General features: G+C 41.0%; 1 protein-coding gene across 3 annotated transcripts in view; it reads right to left on the bottom strand.

Moving 5' to 3' along the window:
• Positions 1-21,775, bottom strand: part of LOC101159436 (semaphorin-4B) — a 54,000-nt gene that overhangs the window by 20,902 nt on the left and 11,323 nt on the right. Inside the window, exon 1 of one of the 3 annotated variants that reach the window (XM_011476130.3) lies at positions 12,615-12,852. The exons of 1 other annotated variant lie outside the window; for it this stretch is intronic. The gene's annotated coding sequence lies outside the window, so the exon portion shown is untranslated. Of the gene's footprint in view, positions 1-12,614; positions 12,853-21,775 lie in introns of those variants that run through there. One more of the 3 variants, XM_011476131.3, reaches the window with a different exon arrangement.

Genomic DNA, 21,775 nt, shown 5'->3' with positions numbered 1-21,775 from the left:
CACATGAACTGATCCAACTCAACTAAAGCCTTACTGATCGGTTGCATTGTATGGCACAATCCTTTCTCATTCAAGACAGGTTTTGTTGATTCTGTATTGCTGTCAGGTTATACAGTATTTGATATCAAATCAGATCACTAAAGAAACAAAACAGCTAGTGAATTAAACTTATTGCATTTGAATGAACAAGACTGTTTGAAGCTAATTGAAGCCTTTTAAAAATCCCGTCTTTGCCTTATTCACAGTATAGCTTATGCCACCCATCAATAATAATGAGTGTCTTCTTATTAGTCGGCCAACGCTTGATTTGACTTTGTTTTTGCTGGATGTCTTTCCTGACTCAACTCCACGTTTACCCATCATATGAAAATGCCAGATTTATCCCCGTTCTGGTTACAGTAACTATACTCAAAATATTGGAAAACATAATAAAAGCATGGGTTGTGTGCATTACTCTTTCAAGACAGTAAGCAGCAGAAAGGATTGTTTTCAAATGAATTTGTCTTGGCTGGGTAGTTAAAGGGTTAAACGCATGTTGATACTTGGTCAATTTGCACACCTCTATTCACAGATTAAACAGTTTATTGTACATGTTTTAACGCAGCAGATCCAAATATTTAAGGAGAATCAACATCACCGATTTTATATATAGGAGAGTAAACAAGCTGGGAGGAGATGAAACGGAAAAAAACACACAAAAAAACTTTTTTTTTGGCAGCAATTTGGTGTCAGTTGTAAAATATGAGGGACGGATTCATTCAAATGTATACAAATGAAATAAAGTCTTTTGAAAATACAACTTCTTTTTATTTGTGAAACAAAATAGATCAAAAGTAGAAATTAAAATAAAAGATGAAATAAAGTATGAAATAAAAACATGTCAATTTAGTTTTTCTGGCATTGCGAGAAACAATGAATGACAGTGTTTAAGAAAAGAGGAAATAACTTTTTTAGTTTACTAAACAGGGGCTTTCCTGGTACCCAACGCCTTGTCATTTCCTGATAAAAAGCTCCTGGAATACAGTTATTATATCTTTATATTTATATCACTGTCTGACAAAGCTGGCCTGCTGCCAAAGAGTCACATAAATAGCAGCACTGCAGAAACAGGTGGCACAGCCATTAGCTTAGGGTAGACTCCAGTCTCCACGCACAATCCGAACTGCTGAATGATAAATGCGCCCCCTTCGTTTGCCTGTCATCTCAAGAAACCACCTGTACTTGAACACATGTGGGTCACTGGTGTCACGCCCCTGACTTAAGCCAGGTCACATGTTTCCACATGAGGCCTTTAAGCTGAGGTGAACGCCTCCCTGCCATGACACGTCAACGACCTCACGTCAGATGTGACGGAGCGGATGGGACTGAGAAGGGAGGTGTGTGCCTGCACGATTTTACAGGGCAGCTGACTGTTGACCTTTTGAACAGAATCTTCCCCCTTAAAGACCTTGTAGTCTCTCTCAGAGGGAACTACTTTGTTAAAACTGAAGATAAAAGTCCCAGTTGAAACCTGTTTGTGTTAACACTTTCTGGATTCTGGTGTCAGAGTTTGAAAACTGATTTAATCTGAAAAATTCTTCCAGATCCACCCAATAAAATAAATTTAAAATACGACCCCATTGCCAGATTATCTTTAAATAGTGTTGTGTAAGAAAATTTGTCTCATCAAGAATTCTTATTGTAAGAAGAGATTTCTAGTCACCTAGACATGTTTTCTCTAAACTGAGGCTATTTTGCCATAGAAACACCTTCTTGGTAAGAGTATTTTTCTTGGAAGACGAAAAAGATCATTTCTTTTTTACTTTCTTCTGATTCGGTTTTTGCAGTGGCTTTGTCAGGGTAAAGGTAGGGTACGCTCTAGACCTGTGAGTCTCAACCTCCAGGCAGTGGACCGATACTGGTCCTTGCCCTGGGACAGTTGGTATGGGGCCTCAGAAAATACAAACACAACCTACATTTTTCCATAAAAAAAAAGAAAATCTGATTCTGAAGGAAGTTTTATTTTGGAATACGACTGGATTTTCATCACTATATCCAATTCATTCTAGATACATGTTAAGTCGCTCAGTCACGTGACAAAAATACAGTCACTACTTTCTCAAAGCAGCTGAGCTGACTGCTAAATTGGAACCCTGAAAGCTAACAAAGTTGGCAAAAAAACAAACATATTTGGAAATTTTCTTTTCGCAGAAAAGATCCAGTGAGGAAACAGAAGAAGGGCCTTGGACTTTAAAATAAAAGAAAGTTGCATTTAACAGACACAATCCAGGAGGAATTGGTTTATGGCGAGTCGATTTGTGGCATAATAGCAATGCATTATATTCAGCAACCAGCTTTCTAATGTTACGAGGCTGCTGCTAATAAAATTGCTCAAATGTTTTTTTATTTATAATATAAATAAAAAATACCTTTTTTAAGGTTTTCTTATTTTTTATTTATTGCACCCTAAAAGTTAGACGAGGCTGATGTTGGCGTCTGAATTTGTAGCTTCCACTTTGACAGTTTTGTGTTAAGGGAAAATCCAGATTAAATTTTTTTATTTTCTACATGATTGTGTACGAATAAAGTTGAAGATAAACTTTACCCTCACAGGTTAGAGGAAACTGTAAGCTTAAAAAAAAAAAGAACATCGACCACCTACTTAAACTCAACTTACTCATAAAGGCTGGCCCATGAAAAACTTTGTCTGACAAAAAAGTTGGGGACCGCTGCTTTGGAAAGTCCACCCCAGGACCACACAAAGATAGACAACCACACACACACACACACACACCAAAGGGACAATTTAGAATCACTAATCAACTTATGAAGCATGTTTGTGGTCTGTGGGGAGAAGCTGGAGTGCCTGGAGAAACCTCATATAAAAAGGATCTCACCGGGATTTGAACCACTGCTTTCTCACTCTGGGGTTAGAGTTCTAACCACCACATGCCACCGTGCAGCCCATTTTTTCCATATTTATTGGCAAAAAATAAGAGGTAAAACAATCTGCGAAGGACTTCAACTAGTTTAATCAAAATCTGCATAGTTGGTGCAACACAATTCAATTTCCAGTTGATGTGATAATCCCATCTGCTGAAGCGATTATGTCTACAGAAGGAAACATGTTTTTACGGCTTGACCCATTTAATCCCCAGACACAGCTAAGAATAATTATTCATCTCAGAGTGAACCAAACGGCAATCATTGCGACCATGTGCAAAGATGTTTAATTGCCTAATTAAAATCTTATTAAAGAATTTAACAAAGATAAGGGACTTTTTGAACTTGAGTTTCAGGGGAATTTACTTCATCAAGCAGACTTATGTACTGTGTTAAATATTTTGAGATTCACTAATCAAACTTAATTCTTAAAACAATGTTTTTTTCCAAAAACAAACAGGCAAATTAGCAAAATATCAATTATCACATGTTTTTAATGGCCTTCACAAGAGATCGGCACTGTCTCTGAGGGGAGCATATATGAAGTGATATTCCATTTCATTCAATTTCCCAAATTTCCATAGCAGATGTGGAGCCAGAAGAAGCAGCTCGCTGATGAGACTTGAAGTGGTGGAGCTACTGGGTCTGCTGCCAGCACTGCTATGACTGTTAACTCCAAAGTGCGTGACAGGAGAGCAACTGCGGCTCTGAGACAGACAGAAAAGTTCATTAAAAATGAGACCAGAAAATGAGAAGGACAAGATGACGCTTGCAATGGAAGTAAAAAATGACAAAGGGAATCATCTCAGCTGAAACCCCTGTTCTTTATTTCTTCCAAAATCCCCTCCCTGACAGGCGTCAACCTGGCACAAAACGTCCAACTTTTGTCATTAATCACTATGAGGGATGGAGGGAAAGCACCTGGACGCGTGTAACTTTTCTCTTATTACATTGTTTTTTCAGCTTTCAGCAACTTCTGTAAGCTGATCCACTTTCGGTGAGGAGCCTGTGCTGTTCTGGCTGTAATGGCCTACTTCTTTTCTGGTCCATTTTCCCATTGTCACACCCTTTAGCAAGAAACGGATCACCAACGTGTTTTTCCTCTGGTTTTCGGATCCACTTTTTGCCGCTGTCATGCTGATCTGACACAACCTCATTTCTAGTTATCGACGGATACAAAGATACAATCTGATCCTCCTTTTCCTATCGTGTTTACTAATTTTTTTGCATTGAACAACACGGCAGCTATTATGTTCCATTTCTCTGCATTTAGTCAGAAACAAAATCGGATACAGGTGTTGAAGATATCTTGTTGATATTCTGAAAAAGGACCTAAATGTGCAGTGCATGCATTGTCTGTGGATTCATACTTTCAGTAGAAACGGGTCTTCAAATAAATCCAAAAAATGTATGAAATACAATCTTTAAAGAAGTCTATTTTAAGTGTAAAGCCTAATCCAGTTAAAACCATAAACTTATTAACGAATGTGCTTTGGCAGAAATCAAAAACACGCCCACTTGCAGATTTCTGGGGTCTGGTTTTTATGGCTTTGTGGCTGCTGTCAAACACAGGTAAAGTACTGTTTCAGCCTTAGCTGCCTTATGTAGGTCAGGCCTGTTGAAACATTCAGCTCCATTTGAAATGTCTCTTCTTGTTTACTATAAAAGTCGGTCTGCATCTCTAGGAAACACATTGACTACAATAGTGCAACTCCCAAAATGAGTCTGAGGTCATTTCTTCTGTTTATTTTTCCTGAATCCTGTGATTCTAAAGGTTGGATGATGCACAGCACAATAGTTTGCGCAGGTTGTTGTTCAAAACAGAGTTCTTTGTGTGCACATGAACTTAAAAATTAGTTTTACAACTGTAAAATAAAAACTTTCTTGGGTGTTTTTAAGAGACAAATGAAGGCTGAAGGCTTTCGACACATGTACTTTTACTTTTTCTGTATTCATTTAAATGTGCAAAAGCAAAGTTTTTGGAATGTTTTACTTTAAAGTAGAAAAAAATGGGTTCATAAATATTCAAAAGGCTTCATGTACTGTTTTTATGAAGTAATTGTTGCTTTTGATCACAGAGGATTTCGTAGATAATATTTGATTATTTTAGTAACACAGGAGTGAAATACTTTGACCAACTTACAAAGGCCACTAAAAAAGTTCAGTTTTTTTTCTTCCTTTTTTTTCTAGACAATTTGTGAATGCACTTTTCAGTTTATTACAAAAATGACTAAAAACAAAGTACATGGTTAACTAAAAAACACAGTTTAAATAGGTGAATAAAGCTGTTGTAGCTCAGCTGATTCACTGGGATGCAAAGGTGTTTCTACCACTCTGTGCACTATTAAAAAAGGAAGTTATTTTTTAACTGTTTTACATTGAATGGTATTAATTCAGACTGATGGAAATTAATTTAATATTTTCAGTAATGTCCTCATTATTTTTTAGTTGACAGTGATTGTCATAAAAAAATCAATAAACACTAAATACAAAACTTCTATATTTTAAAAATCAGTTTTCCTTATGTATGAAAAGAGTAATACATTTATAAAAACTGTGAATAATCTTAAATGTAAAGAGACAGTTTTTCAAATTCTTATTTGAACTTTACATATATCTGCAGGTTCTTTTTGGAAATCAGAGAAATTAATGGGCAAGTCTGCCTTTAAAACAAGATAACCATAAAAGTAATTTTAAAGTTATGTGCTGAATAGCTATGCTGTATAAATGGACACCATTTAAGAAAGAAACAAATACTATGAAGGACCTACTTATATCTATAGCGTTTAAGGTTGAAGCTGACAATTTTACAAGTTTGTTTCCACAATATGCTTATGTGCAAAAACAGGATCAATGTGCCGAAAGACACTTGATGCCCACGTCAATTTATTGATCATTTCATCAAGCGAAAGCCAGCGACACATTTATCCACGTTGAAATTGATTAGCTTGGCATGACCTCCATGAAACGCTGCAAACAAAGCGAGTGGTTGCATCCCCTTGATGTTCACATCAAGAAGCTGCAGGCATTCCAATGATGGAGGCTTGAACAGAAGCTCAGGCTACAGGCCACTGGGTAAAAAGCTCCACACATCCATCCATCACTGTGCAAGACTGATAAAAGGCTCAGAGAGTTCACTTGTTTGTATTCTCTAGAGACAAATTTTCATCAAAATGCTAAAGTTTGGACTTTACAAAGTGCACGGTGACCCTGAAACCAGCAGGTGTCACGCTGCATCATGCTTTTGCCAGACTTCAGCTTTTCTAAACCTTTTTTTTTTTTTACAAATAAATTACCTCACTTTGAAATCTATTTACATTCATGCAACACTGATGACTTTGCAAAAACCTAAGTAGTTTAGATGTATGATGGGATCATGAAGAAGACACAACATAAATGTTAGCTGCAGGAGGAAGGCTGGTTTGTTCAAGCTCTGGGGATCAAGTTCATGTTTATGCTCCTCAGTCGTCGTCTGTCTGACATGTTACCACTGTGAATAATGTCTGTTTGCAGCTCAGATTTGGGATGCACAAAATTATCTAAAAACCAAGAAGAGGGAAAAATTAAAATGTTCTTCTGCTTTATACTCAATTTTCCCATTTAAAATTCTTTTAAATTCTAAAGCTACTTTATATCACTAAAAATTTATTAAGAGAGGACGACATCCTGGGAAACTAACACATTGCCGATGACACCCCTGCTCACTTTAACAAGGAGATAAATTACGAGTCTTCAAACAATTAACAATAAAAAAATGAAAAGCTTTTAGTCTTATTTTTTGCGGTTCAAGTAGGTCGTTTGTTCCCCAGAAAGGCTTTGTGTTATCATACTCAGAAGTCAAATTCTTTCTCTTGAACATTCTCGCTTTGCATTTTGACCACATTAGAGTGTCTTCATGGAGGCTATTCTGTCCCCTTTTTTGGGGGGGGGTCAGACAGCTGCCCCAACGTGCGGTGACCTCACTTAGCAAAGATCAATAGCAAGCTGCACATTCTTCCCTCGGAGCCCTCAGCAGCCACTGACGCCTTGGTATCCCAGCCATCCAAGTCATTTTGTGAATTCTTTAGGACAAAGATTTTTGCGGTAAATTCCAATTATTGACACCCCAAATCCTAGACGACGGGATGTGACCTGGGGTGGTGGTCTGTGTGTGGATGTCTTTGGGGGGAGTGATATAAGTATTTTAATAGATATAAGCCATAGACAAACTTCTGTCAATCATTAGTTTTCTGCCTTCAGGGCAGTCACTTAGTGAGTCTCAGTTTAAGAACTACACGCTTGTGCCTCACATTTTTACACAACCTTGTACCCAGTAAAAGATGGGCCCCACACTTATCCCTAGGCTACATATTTAACAGCTGACTGATGAGCAAAATATGAGGATTAACAAGCTATCAGACGACAGATGAAAGTTCAGTGACTGCAGGTTTACAGAGAAATATTTTACAGCTGTGCGTTTAGGTAATCTTTGTGCTGATGGTGCAAACTACTGTGTTTTTAAGATGATTCGTACATTCAGAGTTTAGGGGCCTCTAGAGTTCAGGTTCCTCAATGTCTTCAATCCCAACCCACATTGGTGAGTGCTCAAGATTGCCATCAAACCCCCGTACATGTCCAAACGACACCCATGCTACTGATGCAGGCAAGGGGGGAACTGATGTCACAAAGAGATAAAGATGAAGCCAAGCATTAATGGAAAACAAAGTTTCAGAGCTCTGCTTCCTTGGAGATCCACAAGTATGCTCCAAGACTCTGTTTTTCTTTTTCAAATGCGTGTGAAGCAGAAGAAGGATGTTATCTCCAGAGAAGAGTTGTTTTCCAGTGAACCAAAATAGCTTCATACCCTCGTTTGCTATTAATGATATCAGCTATAAATGGACTAAGTGGTTACAAAAGCGTTAAACCGTCTCCAAAACCATTCATTTTTTAGGAAACCTAAGAGGGGGCTCTCCAGTTCTGATCTAATCTACCGAGTGGTTCATCTGGTATATAAAAACTGTAAAGACCCACTCCAATGAAAACTGTCTTTTTGGTGTTTTCAACATGTTTTTGTGGCATTTTTCTCCTGATAGAGGACATATTTAAAAAAAAAAGAAGGTTAAAATTGCATTTCTGAGTATTTCTTTTTTCAAATTGGTGTGAATCAGGAGCAGACAAAAAATGCTGTTGGAAAACACTTGTATCAGAGACCTAGAAACTACAATCAGCACGTCACAAGCTCCCTGCTTCGCTCCATTCCGATGCATCCACTTACAGACAAACAGCTCCACGTACGTCTTTGTTTCTTCATCTGAACTGGTATTTATGTTAAAACTGTACAGCTGTATAGCTCGGATATTGCTCACCATTTTTATTAAACCAGTAATGTGAGGTTGGTGTTTGAAAAGGCTTTAAGCTAGCGGGAGACTGTGTAAACAGAGGGATGCTCTGCAGAAACTATGTCCTAAAAATCAACTCTTTTTTTATTTATTTTTTCTAGGGGGGGCTAAAAATCAGAAATAAGTTTGCTGACAAAAGATGCTGACATTGCGTGAAATAAAGAAATGTTTTCATATGTTTTACTGGAAAACTTTCTGTCATCAAAACTTGTGAGACTAGCTGATTGAAGTAAGAAAAAATATGAAGAGTTTAGCCTCCTGTGGGGTAAACTGCACCTCCGTGCTGTACAGCTTCCCACCCTCCTCAAGCGAGTGCGTCTATAACTATCTCAACTGGCTCTGCTCTTGTGGATGACTGCCAAAAAGAAAGCAGAGCTGCGGGGTGATCTGAGCCCTGCAGCTACTCATGCTGCACAAAAAGTGCTGAAAGCCGCCATAAGATGGCTTGGGTTCTGTGTCTTAATATATCACATCTTCAGTCCAGGCTGATGAATTATTCAGACTGTGCTATCCACTGTCCCTCTCACCTACAGGGAAACATCTGCCCTGCCAGCCTGTCTGCCAGGCCTGACTTACACGCCGCTTTGCCACAGGAAGCTTTAAGTGTGCCATTGTCCTGAGGTCTCTGCTCCTTTTGACCCCCTTTGCTCCACCTCTGCATCCAAATGTTGGACATCTGCTATAAAGCATGCAGGTGGAGGTTAAATTTAAGGTAATGAAAACAGATCTGTTCAACAACTTTAAAAAAAAAAAAAAAGGAAAACAAGATCTGCAGAATCTGGGACGGAAAAGTTCACAAGGGGACACAAAAAACAAACTGGCATGACCCCATTACCTCAGCAAGAAAACCACACAGGCAGATAACACGCTGAGTATGAAATGATATCCAATGATGCCCCAGTGAGCTGTCTGTAAATTCATATGTCAATGTTAAACTCCAAAGATACTTTTGTTAATAAGAAAAGGCTTTTAAAAGATTGGCAAAAAAAGGGGATCTAGCTGGTTATTTTATGTGTGATATATTATACAAAAAGTGGGTTTGGAAAGATCTATTAGAAATAAAAATGTGTTATTTCAGCTTCTGAAAACGTTTTCTTTTAGGTCGGACACTATAAACACATAAATCGACAATATTCTCATGACTAGCATTTTCAAAAATTCAATATCACGCGATATTCACTGTGAGTGAAGATGGATTACTATTCAGAGATAAAGCACATTTGTTAAAGGATTTTGGTGCGTCATTAAGACATGGACGGAGATAAGAAAATCAAATTGTACAATATCAGAATTATTATAGGTTTTCTGCTTGTTTTTTATGAAAAGACATCTATCAATGGCACAATCAGAGTACCTTTGTCTTTCTTTGTCAGCTCTGTTTTCTTGTCTTTCTATAAAGTGCCTCTCAGTGAAGAACATTAACATCTGACATCAGCGCCGTTTGTTGGCATTAAAGCAATTAGAGGTCTGTGATCAGAGAGCTACGGCAGGGGTGTCTTTAAGGGTCAGTGGCACCATTAACAGAGTGAAGGGCACAACCTGGAATGCTTAGAGATATCAGATCACGGTGGTGGGGGAGGATCTGGATGCTAAACAAGGCCTGTTTAAAGGCCCATTTGATCATTTGAGCTGCTCCTGCACTCCTGTCAGGAAGGACACAAATACATTGACCACTAACAACATAAACCTCATGTCCATTTGCTGCATGTGATCCTCCCACAGCTCAAGTCTGCAGTCAAAACACTTAAAAAATGTTATTACTATTATACACACTAAGAGAACACGTGTGAGGTAAAAGGCAGTGCATCCGCTAGCAAAACTTGTAGTAAATGCTGATGCATGTGAAAACTAGACTCCTCCCACAAAACAGTTTGTTCCGTTAAACCGTTCAACAAGCTCCCAGAACATGACATGTTTTATGTTTTGGGTTAAAAGGCATTTCTGAAAAACAGAGATCTGGCCAAGTTCCACGTCCCCAGTCATTTCCCACATCATGGCACGGCACTAGACTGGGAATAAACAGAGGAGCCCACTGCGCTCCCAGAATGCTTGTTTGCAGAGTTCCCATCAGTGAGTACACAGTAACAGGACTCCCTGAAGGCCTGCATTTTAACCTTTAGGTTACAAGTGAGTGGCCACTTCATGGTCCACCCCTCCTCCCCCTAGCCATTAACCCTCACCGCGGTTCTCTGTGACTGTAAACAAAAATAAAGAGGAAATCACGAAGAAATGTAAATAGAATTCAGCTTTTGTTGCAAAAAAAAGTCCATTAACAGGAGATTCAACGCAAATGAGAGATTATTCAAGAAAGTTTTGAAAGAATGATGAAACTAATGCAGGAAAATCTAGCTGAGGCTTTCCAAGCAAAATAAGAATTTAAACAGCAAGTTGATGGTTTTGCGAGCATCAATTTAAACTGATTTCAACATCAGCTTTTTGGAAACAAGCTCATTTGTGGAGCAGTTATGGTGCAATGTTGCGTTAATATAATTTAGAAACAAAAAAAGCAAGTTGTAATTCAATGGGATAGATGAAAAAAAGAACAAAAAGCAAAATAATTTTAAAAAGTTTTAAACAAGAAAACAATACAGGAGGAAAGAGATGAGACCGAAAGACAGAGTATTTCCTGAGACAGGAAAAAAATACAAATCTGCAAGCTATTTTGTGCACCATATATGTTTCTAAAATGCAAATTTGAAGCATGATGCCGTTTTCTGAAACTAACCATCACTGTGACCTTAACTGTAAGTCATATGTGTGCGTTAGAGCCCCCGATACAGCAAGCAACGTGTTTAACAAGAAGCTGGAGCTCCTCTGAAAGCGTCATACAGGCAGCTCATTGTCACGACTGCCAGTAGCCAGAATGCAACTGCCAGCTGTTTTCTTTGTGAATCAAACCAAAAGAAAACAGCAAAGCCAAGGTCAGAGCAAACCAGCTTTTTTCCTGCAGCAGGCGGATGAATCTCCATGAGCAGGGCCATGGCGGAAAAAAACACACACAAAAACTGATAACACGCCTGATTATATTCCACCCCCTTGTAGAATAATTAGCCGTTCAGAAAAATTCATGAAAGCTTCCATTTCTTCCGTGTCTGCAGAGCGTTGATCACTTAAGAATCTGTGTGAAAACGGTCCCACTTCTGCTTTGACAGATCTGCACTTTTAAAGAGGATGTCAAGTTTTTCTTAAGATTTACGTGGGACTAACTTTCCTCTGGGAAAACTTAGAGAAGCTGAGAAATAGTTCAGTCTCTGTGCTGCTCAGAAAGTGATTTGACTTTTGTTCAATCTTTTTTAATAATTCCACTATTCCGGCTCAGGTTGACGTGTGCAGAGTTGGGTCAAAAAGGGTCTGTTTTCAATTAATGTGGAGAAAAAGATCCCACGTGCTCAGTATTTATCACAAAGTGATCAAAAATGCAGCTTCTGAAACCGTTGCTGGACTTATATATTCATACACTGACGTTAAGGTAAAAAGCTGATTTTTATTTAGCTGACAAGTTATTTAATCAACATAAAAAGAACAAGCAAAACCACACAGAGTTTTAAACCAATGGTTGACAGCATTAGATGCTCAAAAATGAGCAAATCTCTAGCTGGCCCTACTTTGTTTAAATGCCTCTATTTATGCTTTCCTACCATTAACTACCACCTACTTCTGACAACTCTGGCAGCGCTGTTGTCTGTGCTGCCGGCAGTGTGTGGGTGACACATTTCTATTCCACACAGTAACACCTGATGCTTCTGTGTTGTTCCAGCATCACGTAATGAACCTTTACCTTGTTCTAAATAGCAGAATTTTCACTGAGCTTACACTCACTGTTGAAGGAAACAGACGTGGATATTTATAATCTGATTTGCTCTGGTCCTGCAGATGTTCCACACTCCTCCATTGCTCATGTGGTAAAGTTTCCTAGCAGGGAAAAGATGTGGGAGCACTTGCTGTATACACCGTCTATGGCTATAAGGTTATCTTAAAGACCTATAACACACCCACTTTATTGGGATTTCCAATAAAGTGGGCAAAACGCATAAACACTGCTTAATGAATAGGTATTTTGTCCCTCACACACATGCAGACGCTCTTAAATGACTCCTCTTGCTCAGCTATCACCTTACTAAAGACCTACTGTAGAAAGCAGCAGGCTACTAATCACAAGCTTGCTTCCTAAAAAGAAGCAAAATCAGGCTTCTCAATAAAAAATTTGATTTATTCTGTCACTTCACCTGCATTTCAGCTGCAATGTGCTTACATGCGTGAAGCGTGCAGCTCCACACAGTTAATAGACAGAAGGGCAATGTCTATGTTACTTACGGTCTGTGTGAGCCAGGAGGGAAGTCGAAACCCACTTCAAATCAAACCCAGCTTTCCTACAGGAGACACAAAAACACCAGCCAGCTCCTCCTCTAAGACGTTTAAGACAAATTCCACAGATAAAGGAGAGCCGAAGCTCCACGAGATGACAGCTCATGCGCCCACAGGTCCACACTGCCTGTCTGTGACACAGTGAGCTACTACAGCCTGCCTGAGGCCACTCAACGCTCCACCCATTGCAAAGAGGGAGGGTCATATGAGCTGCAGGAGGACTGAGGAGGTCTCTTATAGCATGATCTTGACTGACTTGAGTAGATTTTCATTTATTCTTTCAATTTAGAGTAGCACCCAGCAACAAAAGGATAAGGAAAAACTACAAAAAGATGTTTAAATAATTATCCATATCAAGTGTTTTCTTTTTGCTGTCCAGGGCAGAGGACTTTCCTTTTTTTTTACTTTGCAATATTCGGCTAGAAACTTCAGGCCAGTGTTTCCCATGTCAGTGTTGCGTTTTGACACATCCCACCCACATAAACATTGTCTCAGACCGTCCACACTCCCCAATGGTCACAGCACTCCCCCAGGAGGTCGCTGTGTTCAACCGCACCACATCTTTGTCAGAGAAGTCCAAAAGAACAATAAAAAAAGGACGGCTAAAAGTGTTGATGACAGGTTATATATGGCCCATCCACAGAGACTCCAAAACAAAGGCTGTTCTGCCAAAGGCCACTGCTCTGAATCCACGCCAACATGAGATAACACAGGAATCTTCAAAGATCTTCTGGATCTTTTCTATTCTTTAGTTCAAATCAGTTCCAAAAGGAGAAAAAATAAAGTTTCACCTTAATTTTGGTCACAAGATCTTTAACAGGGTAGTTTTTTTCTGCTTAAGGCAAAAACAAAAACACACACCAGCGATCAGAGAAAAACTGAGACAGTGTCACTTTTTATGTTCAGGAAAACAAGATCATGAGATCATAGCAGTTTTACAGAGCTTGAAGTGAAAGACTATTTATAAGAGTGACACACAGTTTATTTCATAACTACTAAATGAGCAAAAAGCTGGAATCTCCTGAACGCTCTCATTCCTGTTGTTTTATCCTTTTCCTCTCCTGGAAGGTCGATCTGACTGCAGGTGTTTGCTTCTCATCCAGATGTTTGTTTCATGTTAAAGCTGAATCTCAAGTACTGTAATTACCTTCAAACGAACGATGCATCTAACTGCTCATGAGATCAGTGACAAGAAAAGCATCTCGACAGCTGAGACAAAAGGTCTAAAGAATCTTCAGGCTGATACTATTCAAGGTTTTCAACGTTTTTTTCTCGTTTGCAAACTTGCAAACCCAACAGCGTTTAATTTTTCTATGATTTTCAACAATAAAAAAAATGAATTTCTAAAAAGGAAAAAAAAACTTGAAAGACCCACTCCAATGAAATTGTGTTTTTTTGGGGGTGTTTTTAACATGTACCAGAATTTTTCTTTTTCTTTTTTCTAACTTGTTCTGTCCAACAACTGAGCAAACAGACTAGAGCTGAAGGACTTTTGTGTTGGACAGGTTTTACTATCACAAGAAGAGGTTATATAACTTTGAAAAACCAGAGTGTAAATTTGTATAATCCCCTTTTTGTTACTTTATTATTTTTATTTCTTTGTTACATTTAGTGTGTGTGGGGAGGGAGTGGGGAAGAATGTGAAGGGGGGGTGGGGGTGGAAGAGAATAAAAGGAAGAAAGGTGGAGAATGTGGGGAATCAAGTGCTGATTTGAACAAGTTAATATTTTAAGCTGTGCAACAATTATACCAGATCTGCTGGAAACACAAATGTTACATCCAAAGGTGATATTCTGACACGAAGATGAGCGGAAGACATCTGTCCATCAATACACTGTGGGTTAGGAGGAATGAAGCAGACAGGGAGCAGTGTGGCAGTGTGCATGTGGGGAAGGAGATACATGCAGGCTGCCAGAGTGAACAGTGTGTTCATAAGGGGAACCAGATCCTTCCCAGCCGGACCAGCCGGACCAGCCAGACCAGGAGAGGGGGGGGGGGGGGACTCCCAGGCCGGGAGCACCCCAGGCGACGGGACCCAAACAGCCCGAGAGAGGGGGAGGAGCTGGACCGTCCACCCACCCAGCCAGGCATAGGCGCCGAGAGGCATAGGCGAACCCGGCGTCTGGGCCCTCAGGCCACAGGACAGGCGTGCTTGGCTGTACCAGGCCGCAGCCTTAGGGGCCACCAGGCACCGGCCACCGGGCGCCGGCCACCGGGCGCCGGCCACCGAGACACGGGCCACGGACGAAGCCAGGTCCCCGAGAACCCATGAGCCGCCCAACACCCAGGCGGAGCCCGGTCTTCGCAAGCCAGCCCCGGTACACGACCCGACCCAAGCAACCCAGAGATCACCGCGCAACCACAGCTCCATCCCCCTCCCCCCACTACTCTACCCTCTACAACCCTCCTCACCCGCCATATTATCCGACCCCTCCTTCCATACCCCCCCAATGCCCTCCCCAATCTGCGATGGGGAGGGAGAGCCCCAGAGGAACTGTGGGAGCAGCCCCAAGGTCTTTTCCACCCATGCATTCACGCACACATGCTCACAATCTTCTGGATGCCCCCCACCCCCCGTCGCCACGCAGTAACCCTTTCCGGCCGATCGACCCCCCAGCGCCGCACGCTTGACCACAACTGCAGTCGACAGGATACCCACAGGCCTGGCCGCCCTGAGATGACCAGGCGGGTCAAGACCGGCCGCCCCTCCCCGACCCCACCGATGTATGGTGGTGTGGGTGAACTGTGTGTGTGCTGCAAGTAAAATAGGAGGTCTCAGTGTGGCGGGCCCCACCTCTGCCAAGCAGTAAAGCCCCCCTACTCCAGGATCCCTCTGCGATTGGTGTGTATTTGCTGTGTGTGTGGTGCTTACATGCAGTGTGTGTGTCTAAAGTGGAAGTTAAAATTGTGTGGCGGACCAGTGAAAGATGAGCACAGATGTTTCACCAGACCATCCCCACAATTCCCTAGATGAATCAAGATGCCTACTATGCGAGTAAAAGTGGAATGGAGGGCAGGCGCCGACGCGACCCCGGAGAGAGACACGCCAGTGAGCCCCGCCACCGTGTCTCACCCATCCAGTTCCCGGAGCCCAATGTGCCTGTGTGCAACGTTTGTTTGGGTGGGCTGCGGGGAGGGGCAGGCGGATGTCCACAACTGGGGGAAGAAGGCTCCCCCAAGGGACCGGCCCCCCACCCGGCCGCGGTAGGCGCCCCCCCTCCCAGGTCGGCCAGGCAGTCAGGAGGCGGCAAGCCAGCCGCAGATAGAGGCCAGAGCCGCCCCAGCACCGAGAGACAGTCAGCAAGGAAGGGGCCCGAGGGGCAGGAGGTCCAGCCCCACCATTCATGCCCTGACTTCCCTCTGGGACTAGCACACCGCCCCCCCAGGGCGCCCCCCCCCCCCCCACCTAAAAAGAAAATAAATACCAATGGAGAACCAAAAATAGCCAGTACCAGCATTTTTCTGATGATAGGGGGGCAAAACAATGCTTAAATTGCATTTGTTCAAATTACTGTTAATCAGGAACAGACACAAAAAAGCTGTTAGAAAAATCCTCTAGCAGTGATGTAGAAGCCACAGTCGGTGGGCCACAAGCTTCCTGCCCCTCTCCATTCCCATGCATCCACTTAAAGACCACTAGATCCATGTTTGTTTTAATTTTCCTCATCCAAGCTGGCATCTGGGACAAAACTGTACGGCTGGACGGCTCTAAAATTGCTTGACATTTATGTTGGGGGTAGTAAAGTGCTGTAAGCCAGTGGGAGTGCTTGTAAACAAAGCGATGATGGGGAATTAGGCCAGGCTTACTCAGCAGCCACAACTCAGAGGTAAATTTCTGATGAACTCCTGCCGCTCTGTAGAAACTATGTCCTAGAAAATGACAAAGTGTTTTTTTTTTTTATTTAGCTAAAAACTATATAATCCCGATTAAAAGACCACTGTGATTTTTTTTTAAAATAGATCAAAAGATGATCGTAGTGGGACTTTTAAAAATGGTGGGTTTTTCTCGGTGCCTCCTATCTTGGACGGAAAATCAAAGCAAATCTTTTCTTTGTGAACCCAGAAAAGTCCTTTTAAAGCACATCTGGACCGTGAACAACCATACAGCCGTCAACAAAAACACGCCCTCTGCACAGGTAAGATTCCTTTCATCCTAAAACTAAAGGGGCAAAAACAACGATTCTGGAGCTGATTACAACTTTATCCTGGACTCACAACATCTTTATCAACTCAAAAATGTTTTCTTTGACTTCACTGGATCTGTAACTGGATCTTTGACACTAAATGTCATTTGACTAAATGTAAAGCAAGGACACTTCTTCAGCTGTGGGAAGGCCCATGATGCAGCAAGTGCTCCGCATGAAGTTTGGTCATGAAGATAGTCTAAAATAACACCAGCAAGGACAATGTTTTCAGGCCATGACAATGAAAAAACAGTCTCAGAGGACAATGTTTCATTTGTGAAGGACACAGTGTTCTCCTTTGGTTTCTTGAAGAAAAATAAGAGGTGAAGTTTTTTAGTAATAAAAAAAAGTATTTCTCATGAACTCAATTACATCCTGGGAAAGAATTAGATGTGCAGATTGTTGAACACATGTTAATTATTACACGGCTGAGTGGGTTAAAAAAAAAATCTTGTTAAAGTGTTACCAAATAACTTCACGCGCTGCAAACTTATTTCCAGAGTAAACACAGAGAAGTGTAAGATAGCGAGGTGTTGTGACAGGGACGCCTGTTTCTAAAATAGCATACGCTAATTATACACTTTAGGCAGCTGCTAAGGAGGGAGGCATGAAGCCAAGTTTGAGGCGCTGGGAATGTGAACGCCGGCTCGGAGTTTCTGTGCAAAGTCAGGCTTCCGCACAGCTACCTGGGACTTTCTGAAGCCACAGCAAGAACGCGCGCTGGTGTTTCCCTTGCAAACAAAACTCTGTTTTGGGGGAATACTGACGCCCCAGACTGAAACTTTTTTTGACCACTACAAAAGAAAGTTTTCACTAGACTATTCATCAAATAAAGTTCTTTCTGATAGATATTATCCTAAAAAGTGAAACGTTTTTTCAACACCCTAATGTGAGCATTAGCCTCAGTCACAACTGCTCTCACGGGTGGATATGGGCTGTCTGCAAGAGAAAATTGGGGAAATTTCTACGAAGCACGCAAGTGACCCGCAAAAAAATCAGGGGGGCCCATAGAATAGAAACACTCAAGCATATTTTTTTCTGCTGGGATGTAACAGGCGACACGCTCTTAAACAACATGCAAGGATAAGAAAGGATAAAGTAGATGAGATGCAGGCGTGTTGTACAGATTTTTCATTCATTTCAAAACCCTCCCCCAAACCCTGCGCACTGCGCAAGGTGCTGTTTTAAGAGATAAGTACGCACTCCTGCAGCCTGTTTGACATCATGGAATTAGACAGGCGTCCACACAGGCCCTTACATATCACATGCACACCTCGTGTGTCGAATATTTGTGTGTGGTCAGTAGGGGTCACTACGCACTCCTTACTTAAGACCAGAGTTTGGCGTAAGGGCATCGTAGAGCAGCATCACCTGTACGTCATAAGTCCGTGTAACTTACATTATCCTTACAAATACTTCACAATACTCTTACCACACCCAAAATGGTACTTTCCATGTTCCATGATGTCCTTTAAGGTGTGTCTATGAGCTTCAGGGGAACTGCAAGACACACTTGCGCTCCCTTTAAGATGTGGTCGCTCCTGTCTGTGATCCTCCATGGGCCCGGACAACCCAAAAACCAGCAGCACCCAAACAGGTCATTTCCCTGTATGGGTGCATGTGACAAATTCCATTAGTTGACGAAGAATCAGAAGGAATAATTTGAGCTTTAGTTTGTTTATTTTTTCTTATCTTTTTTTTTCAGCTATAGAGCAAAAGATTGACAGAAACTCAGGACATATCAAGAAAACACCTCAAAGTGATGTTTCAAATTCTCGTCAGTGATCAAAGTGGTTTGACTGTGACACAAGAACAAATTCCAGTCTTGCATTAGCTGTAAATACAGCTAATGCAAGACTGGAATTTGTTCCTGTTTGTTAAAACAGGAACATCTGGTGTGCTGAAGGGCTGGGATTTCATGTTGCATGTGATAGAATAATGTGACAATTCATTCCCGAATCATTTCTTTTTGCCCTAATCTGTAAGTTGTTGAAATGATTGGCTCAACAGTCCTTCTTTTTACACCAAAGTTCAGCCTTGGGGGAATCAAATGCAGCTCTGGCAGGAATCCACTTCTCTTCGTTCAGTGTTAAGAAGGAAAAACAAAGCTAGTGGTGTTAAGTGCTTTTCTTTTACTTAAAAATAATCATTAATCATTAGTCTGAGATTTTTTGGGGCATGCTGCAAGAGAAATCTAATTTTATGAAACTTTATTTTTGATCCTGTCCATATTACACCAAAGTACAGACATTACTATCCGTCAAAATTTCAGCCAGAATGGCTGAGATAGACCAGTCGAGCAGTATAGTATTCAGCATTCTGCAAGTTGTCTCTCTCAAAAAAGACGAGAGGTCTATAATGTTCACAAACACTTCAACTATGAGAATCAATAATTTACATCACATTTTTTAAAAGATTCCTTTGCATAATGGTGAAGAAAATAAGTATTTGGTCAATAACTAAAGTTCAACTTAACATTTCTTAGTCTAACTTTCATCACAGTGACAGATGTCAAATGTTTCCAGTAGGTCTTCACTATGTTTGTACACAATGTAGCTGCTGTTATGGTTTATTGGTTTATTTCAAGCACTAAAAAAAAAAACGACAAAAAATGAACATGGACATATAAAACCTAACTAAATTATTTACTGTATTTTTAAAGTACAAGTTCCGTTTTTTTGTGTGTGCATAGTTTGGCCAGTGGTGCGACTTATGTTATGGAGCAACTTATATGGGATTTTGTTTAAACATAAATAGGCTCATAAATTCGTTTTACCTCAAACAACCAGTTGCCCTTTAGCAGTTGTTTCCCACTAACAACCGCTAGAGGGCACTGTAGATGTGTGTTTCAGTAGTTGCTGCTGACAGAAACACAGAAGAAGAAGCGCCATTCAAAACAAAAGGAGAATGATAAACAAGCCTGATCTCCCAAAATCATCCATGTCTTCCATGCATTGTAAATGAGATGTACAGTCAATCCGTCCATGTAGCAATGACGCTATAATCTTGGCGGTAGCATCTAGTTTATGACAACATGTCGGGGCGACAGTGGCTCAGGTGGTTGAGCGGGTCGTCCAATGACCGAAGGGTTGGCGGTTCGATCCCCGCTCCCACCAGCCAAAATGTAGTTGTGTCCTTGGGCAAGACACTTCACCCTCCTTGCCTCCAGTGTGGCTCCACTGGTGTGTGAATGTGCATGAATGTTCCCAGTGATGGTCAGAGGGGCCATAGGCACGAAATGGCAGCCACGCCTCTGTCAGTCTGCCCCAGGGCAGCTGTGGCTACAACCATAGCTTACCATCACCAAGTATGAATGAGGAGTGAATGAATAATGGTTACAATGTAAGCGCTTTGAGTGTCATGAAAAGCGCAGATAAATCCAATCCATTATTATTATTGTAGCCCCGAGAAGAAAAAAGAGGAGGATTAAACAAATTAATCCCATAAATGATCAATATTATTATTAATATTGATATTACAAAGTTACTAAAAGGAATATGTTTGAATAAGTCTAGAAGATGACACAGATTTAACCAGAAGGAAATGGGTTAAGTGTAAATAACAAGGTTATTGTTGTTTATTGAATGATGTTGATTATGGGTTTACTGTAAATAACAATGTTATTGTTGTTTATTGATTTGTTTTGGATTATGTAACCTCATCAGCGTCAGTTCACAGGACTATATCTTATTTTGAAGAAATGCGGAGTGTTCTGTGGAGTGTTCTTTGGTTTTGATTGGACTAAGCTGATTGGCTGAGGAGAGGATCGAAGAAAAAAGAAGAGAAAAAAAGGTCTGGACGTGGAAGCACGCGGGGAGGTGGAGAAGAAGACGGGAAAAAAATAAACTTTCTGCAGGCCAAAGTCAGGAGGAAAACTTGAGAGTGGTTTCCCGTGACAGAAAAGGTGACAGAAAGTTTCCCGTTTTGGAGTTTCTCACTGGAACGTGAACCGGAGTCCACGGAGCGGAGCTGCAGCGCTGAGGACGTTGGATTTTTCCCGCGACGGACGACAGGTGCTGTGGAAGGGCGGAGCAACGGCTAAAGCTGCACGGAGAACGCAGGAAGGCTTTGCACGGAAGGCTAAGGAAGTCGGTGATTTTTTTTCAGGCCTGCAACGAGGGTTTTTCCCCCGGGGGTAATAACTGACTGTGTGAATGAGTGAGTGAGTATGGGCCCAGTTTGTTATTTTTCATGACGTGGTGAAGTATTGCAATATCTGTGTTTGAAACAAACTTTTGAAACGAACTTTTAAAACCAGTTTATGAATGTTCAGTTAAGTTGTGAAATTTACATTTACTCAAGGTTCATATTTTTTTTTCCCGTTTAAGAGGAAGAGTATAAAAACCAGATATATTGACCAATATTTTTGTTTGTTTTGAGGGTCAACTCTTTATTTTATTAAACCTGAAACGGTGTTCAGTTTAAATGGTTGTCTGGTGTCATACTTTTTAGGAAGACGTACTTGTCTACTGTGAGTTCTGTGACGTTGTAACTCTTTAGATTTAAATAGGTAACCCGATTGGGAGCTACCATAGCTCAACGAACCCAATCCCCCCATCACGACTCCGTAGGTTACCATTTTGTTAAAGTATTGCTGAGTGATGGGGCTACATAAATGGAGGCACCGCTGGGATAAATTTTGAGTTGTTATAGTTTGCCTGACCCAGACAACCAGTAGGCCAGAGAAAGTCAACACAAAGAAATAGCTTCAAGTCTACTTTCTCAACATTGGGGTTGTTTTATATTAACTCAAGTTTGGGTTATTATTCAAATTCAAATTAAGCATTGTGTGTAAACATCAGAGGTATCATTTACCTTAGTGATCATTAAAAGCAAATAAAATGTCTCAGTTATTACATTGGTGTAAAGGTGAGGGTATTGACCCTATACATGCCATTTTAGTCAAAGACGTCCCAGAGGACACCG

This window comes from Oryzias latipes, chromosome 6 (genome assembly GCF_002234675.1).
Source record: "Oryzias latipes chromosome 6, ASM223467v1".
NCBI lineage: Eukaryota > Metazoa > Chordata > Actinopteri > Beloniformes > Adrianichthyidae > Oryzias > Oryzias latipes.
This window is presented reverse-complemented; position numbering and strand designations above follow the sequence as displayed.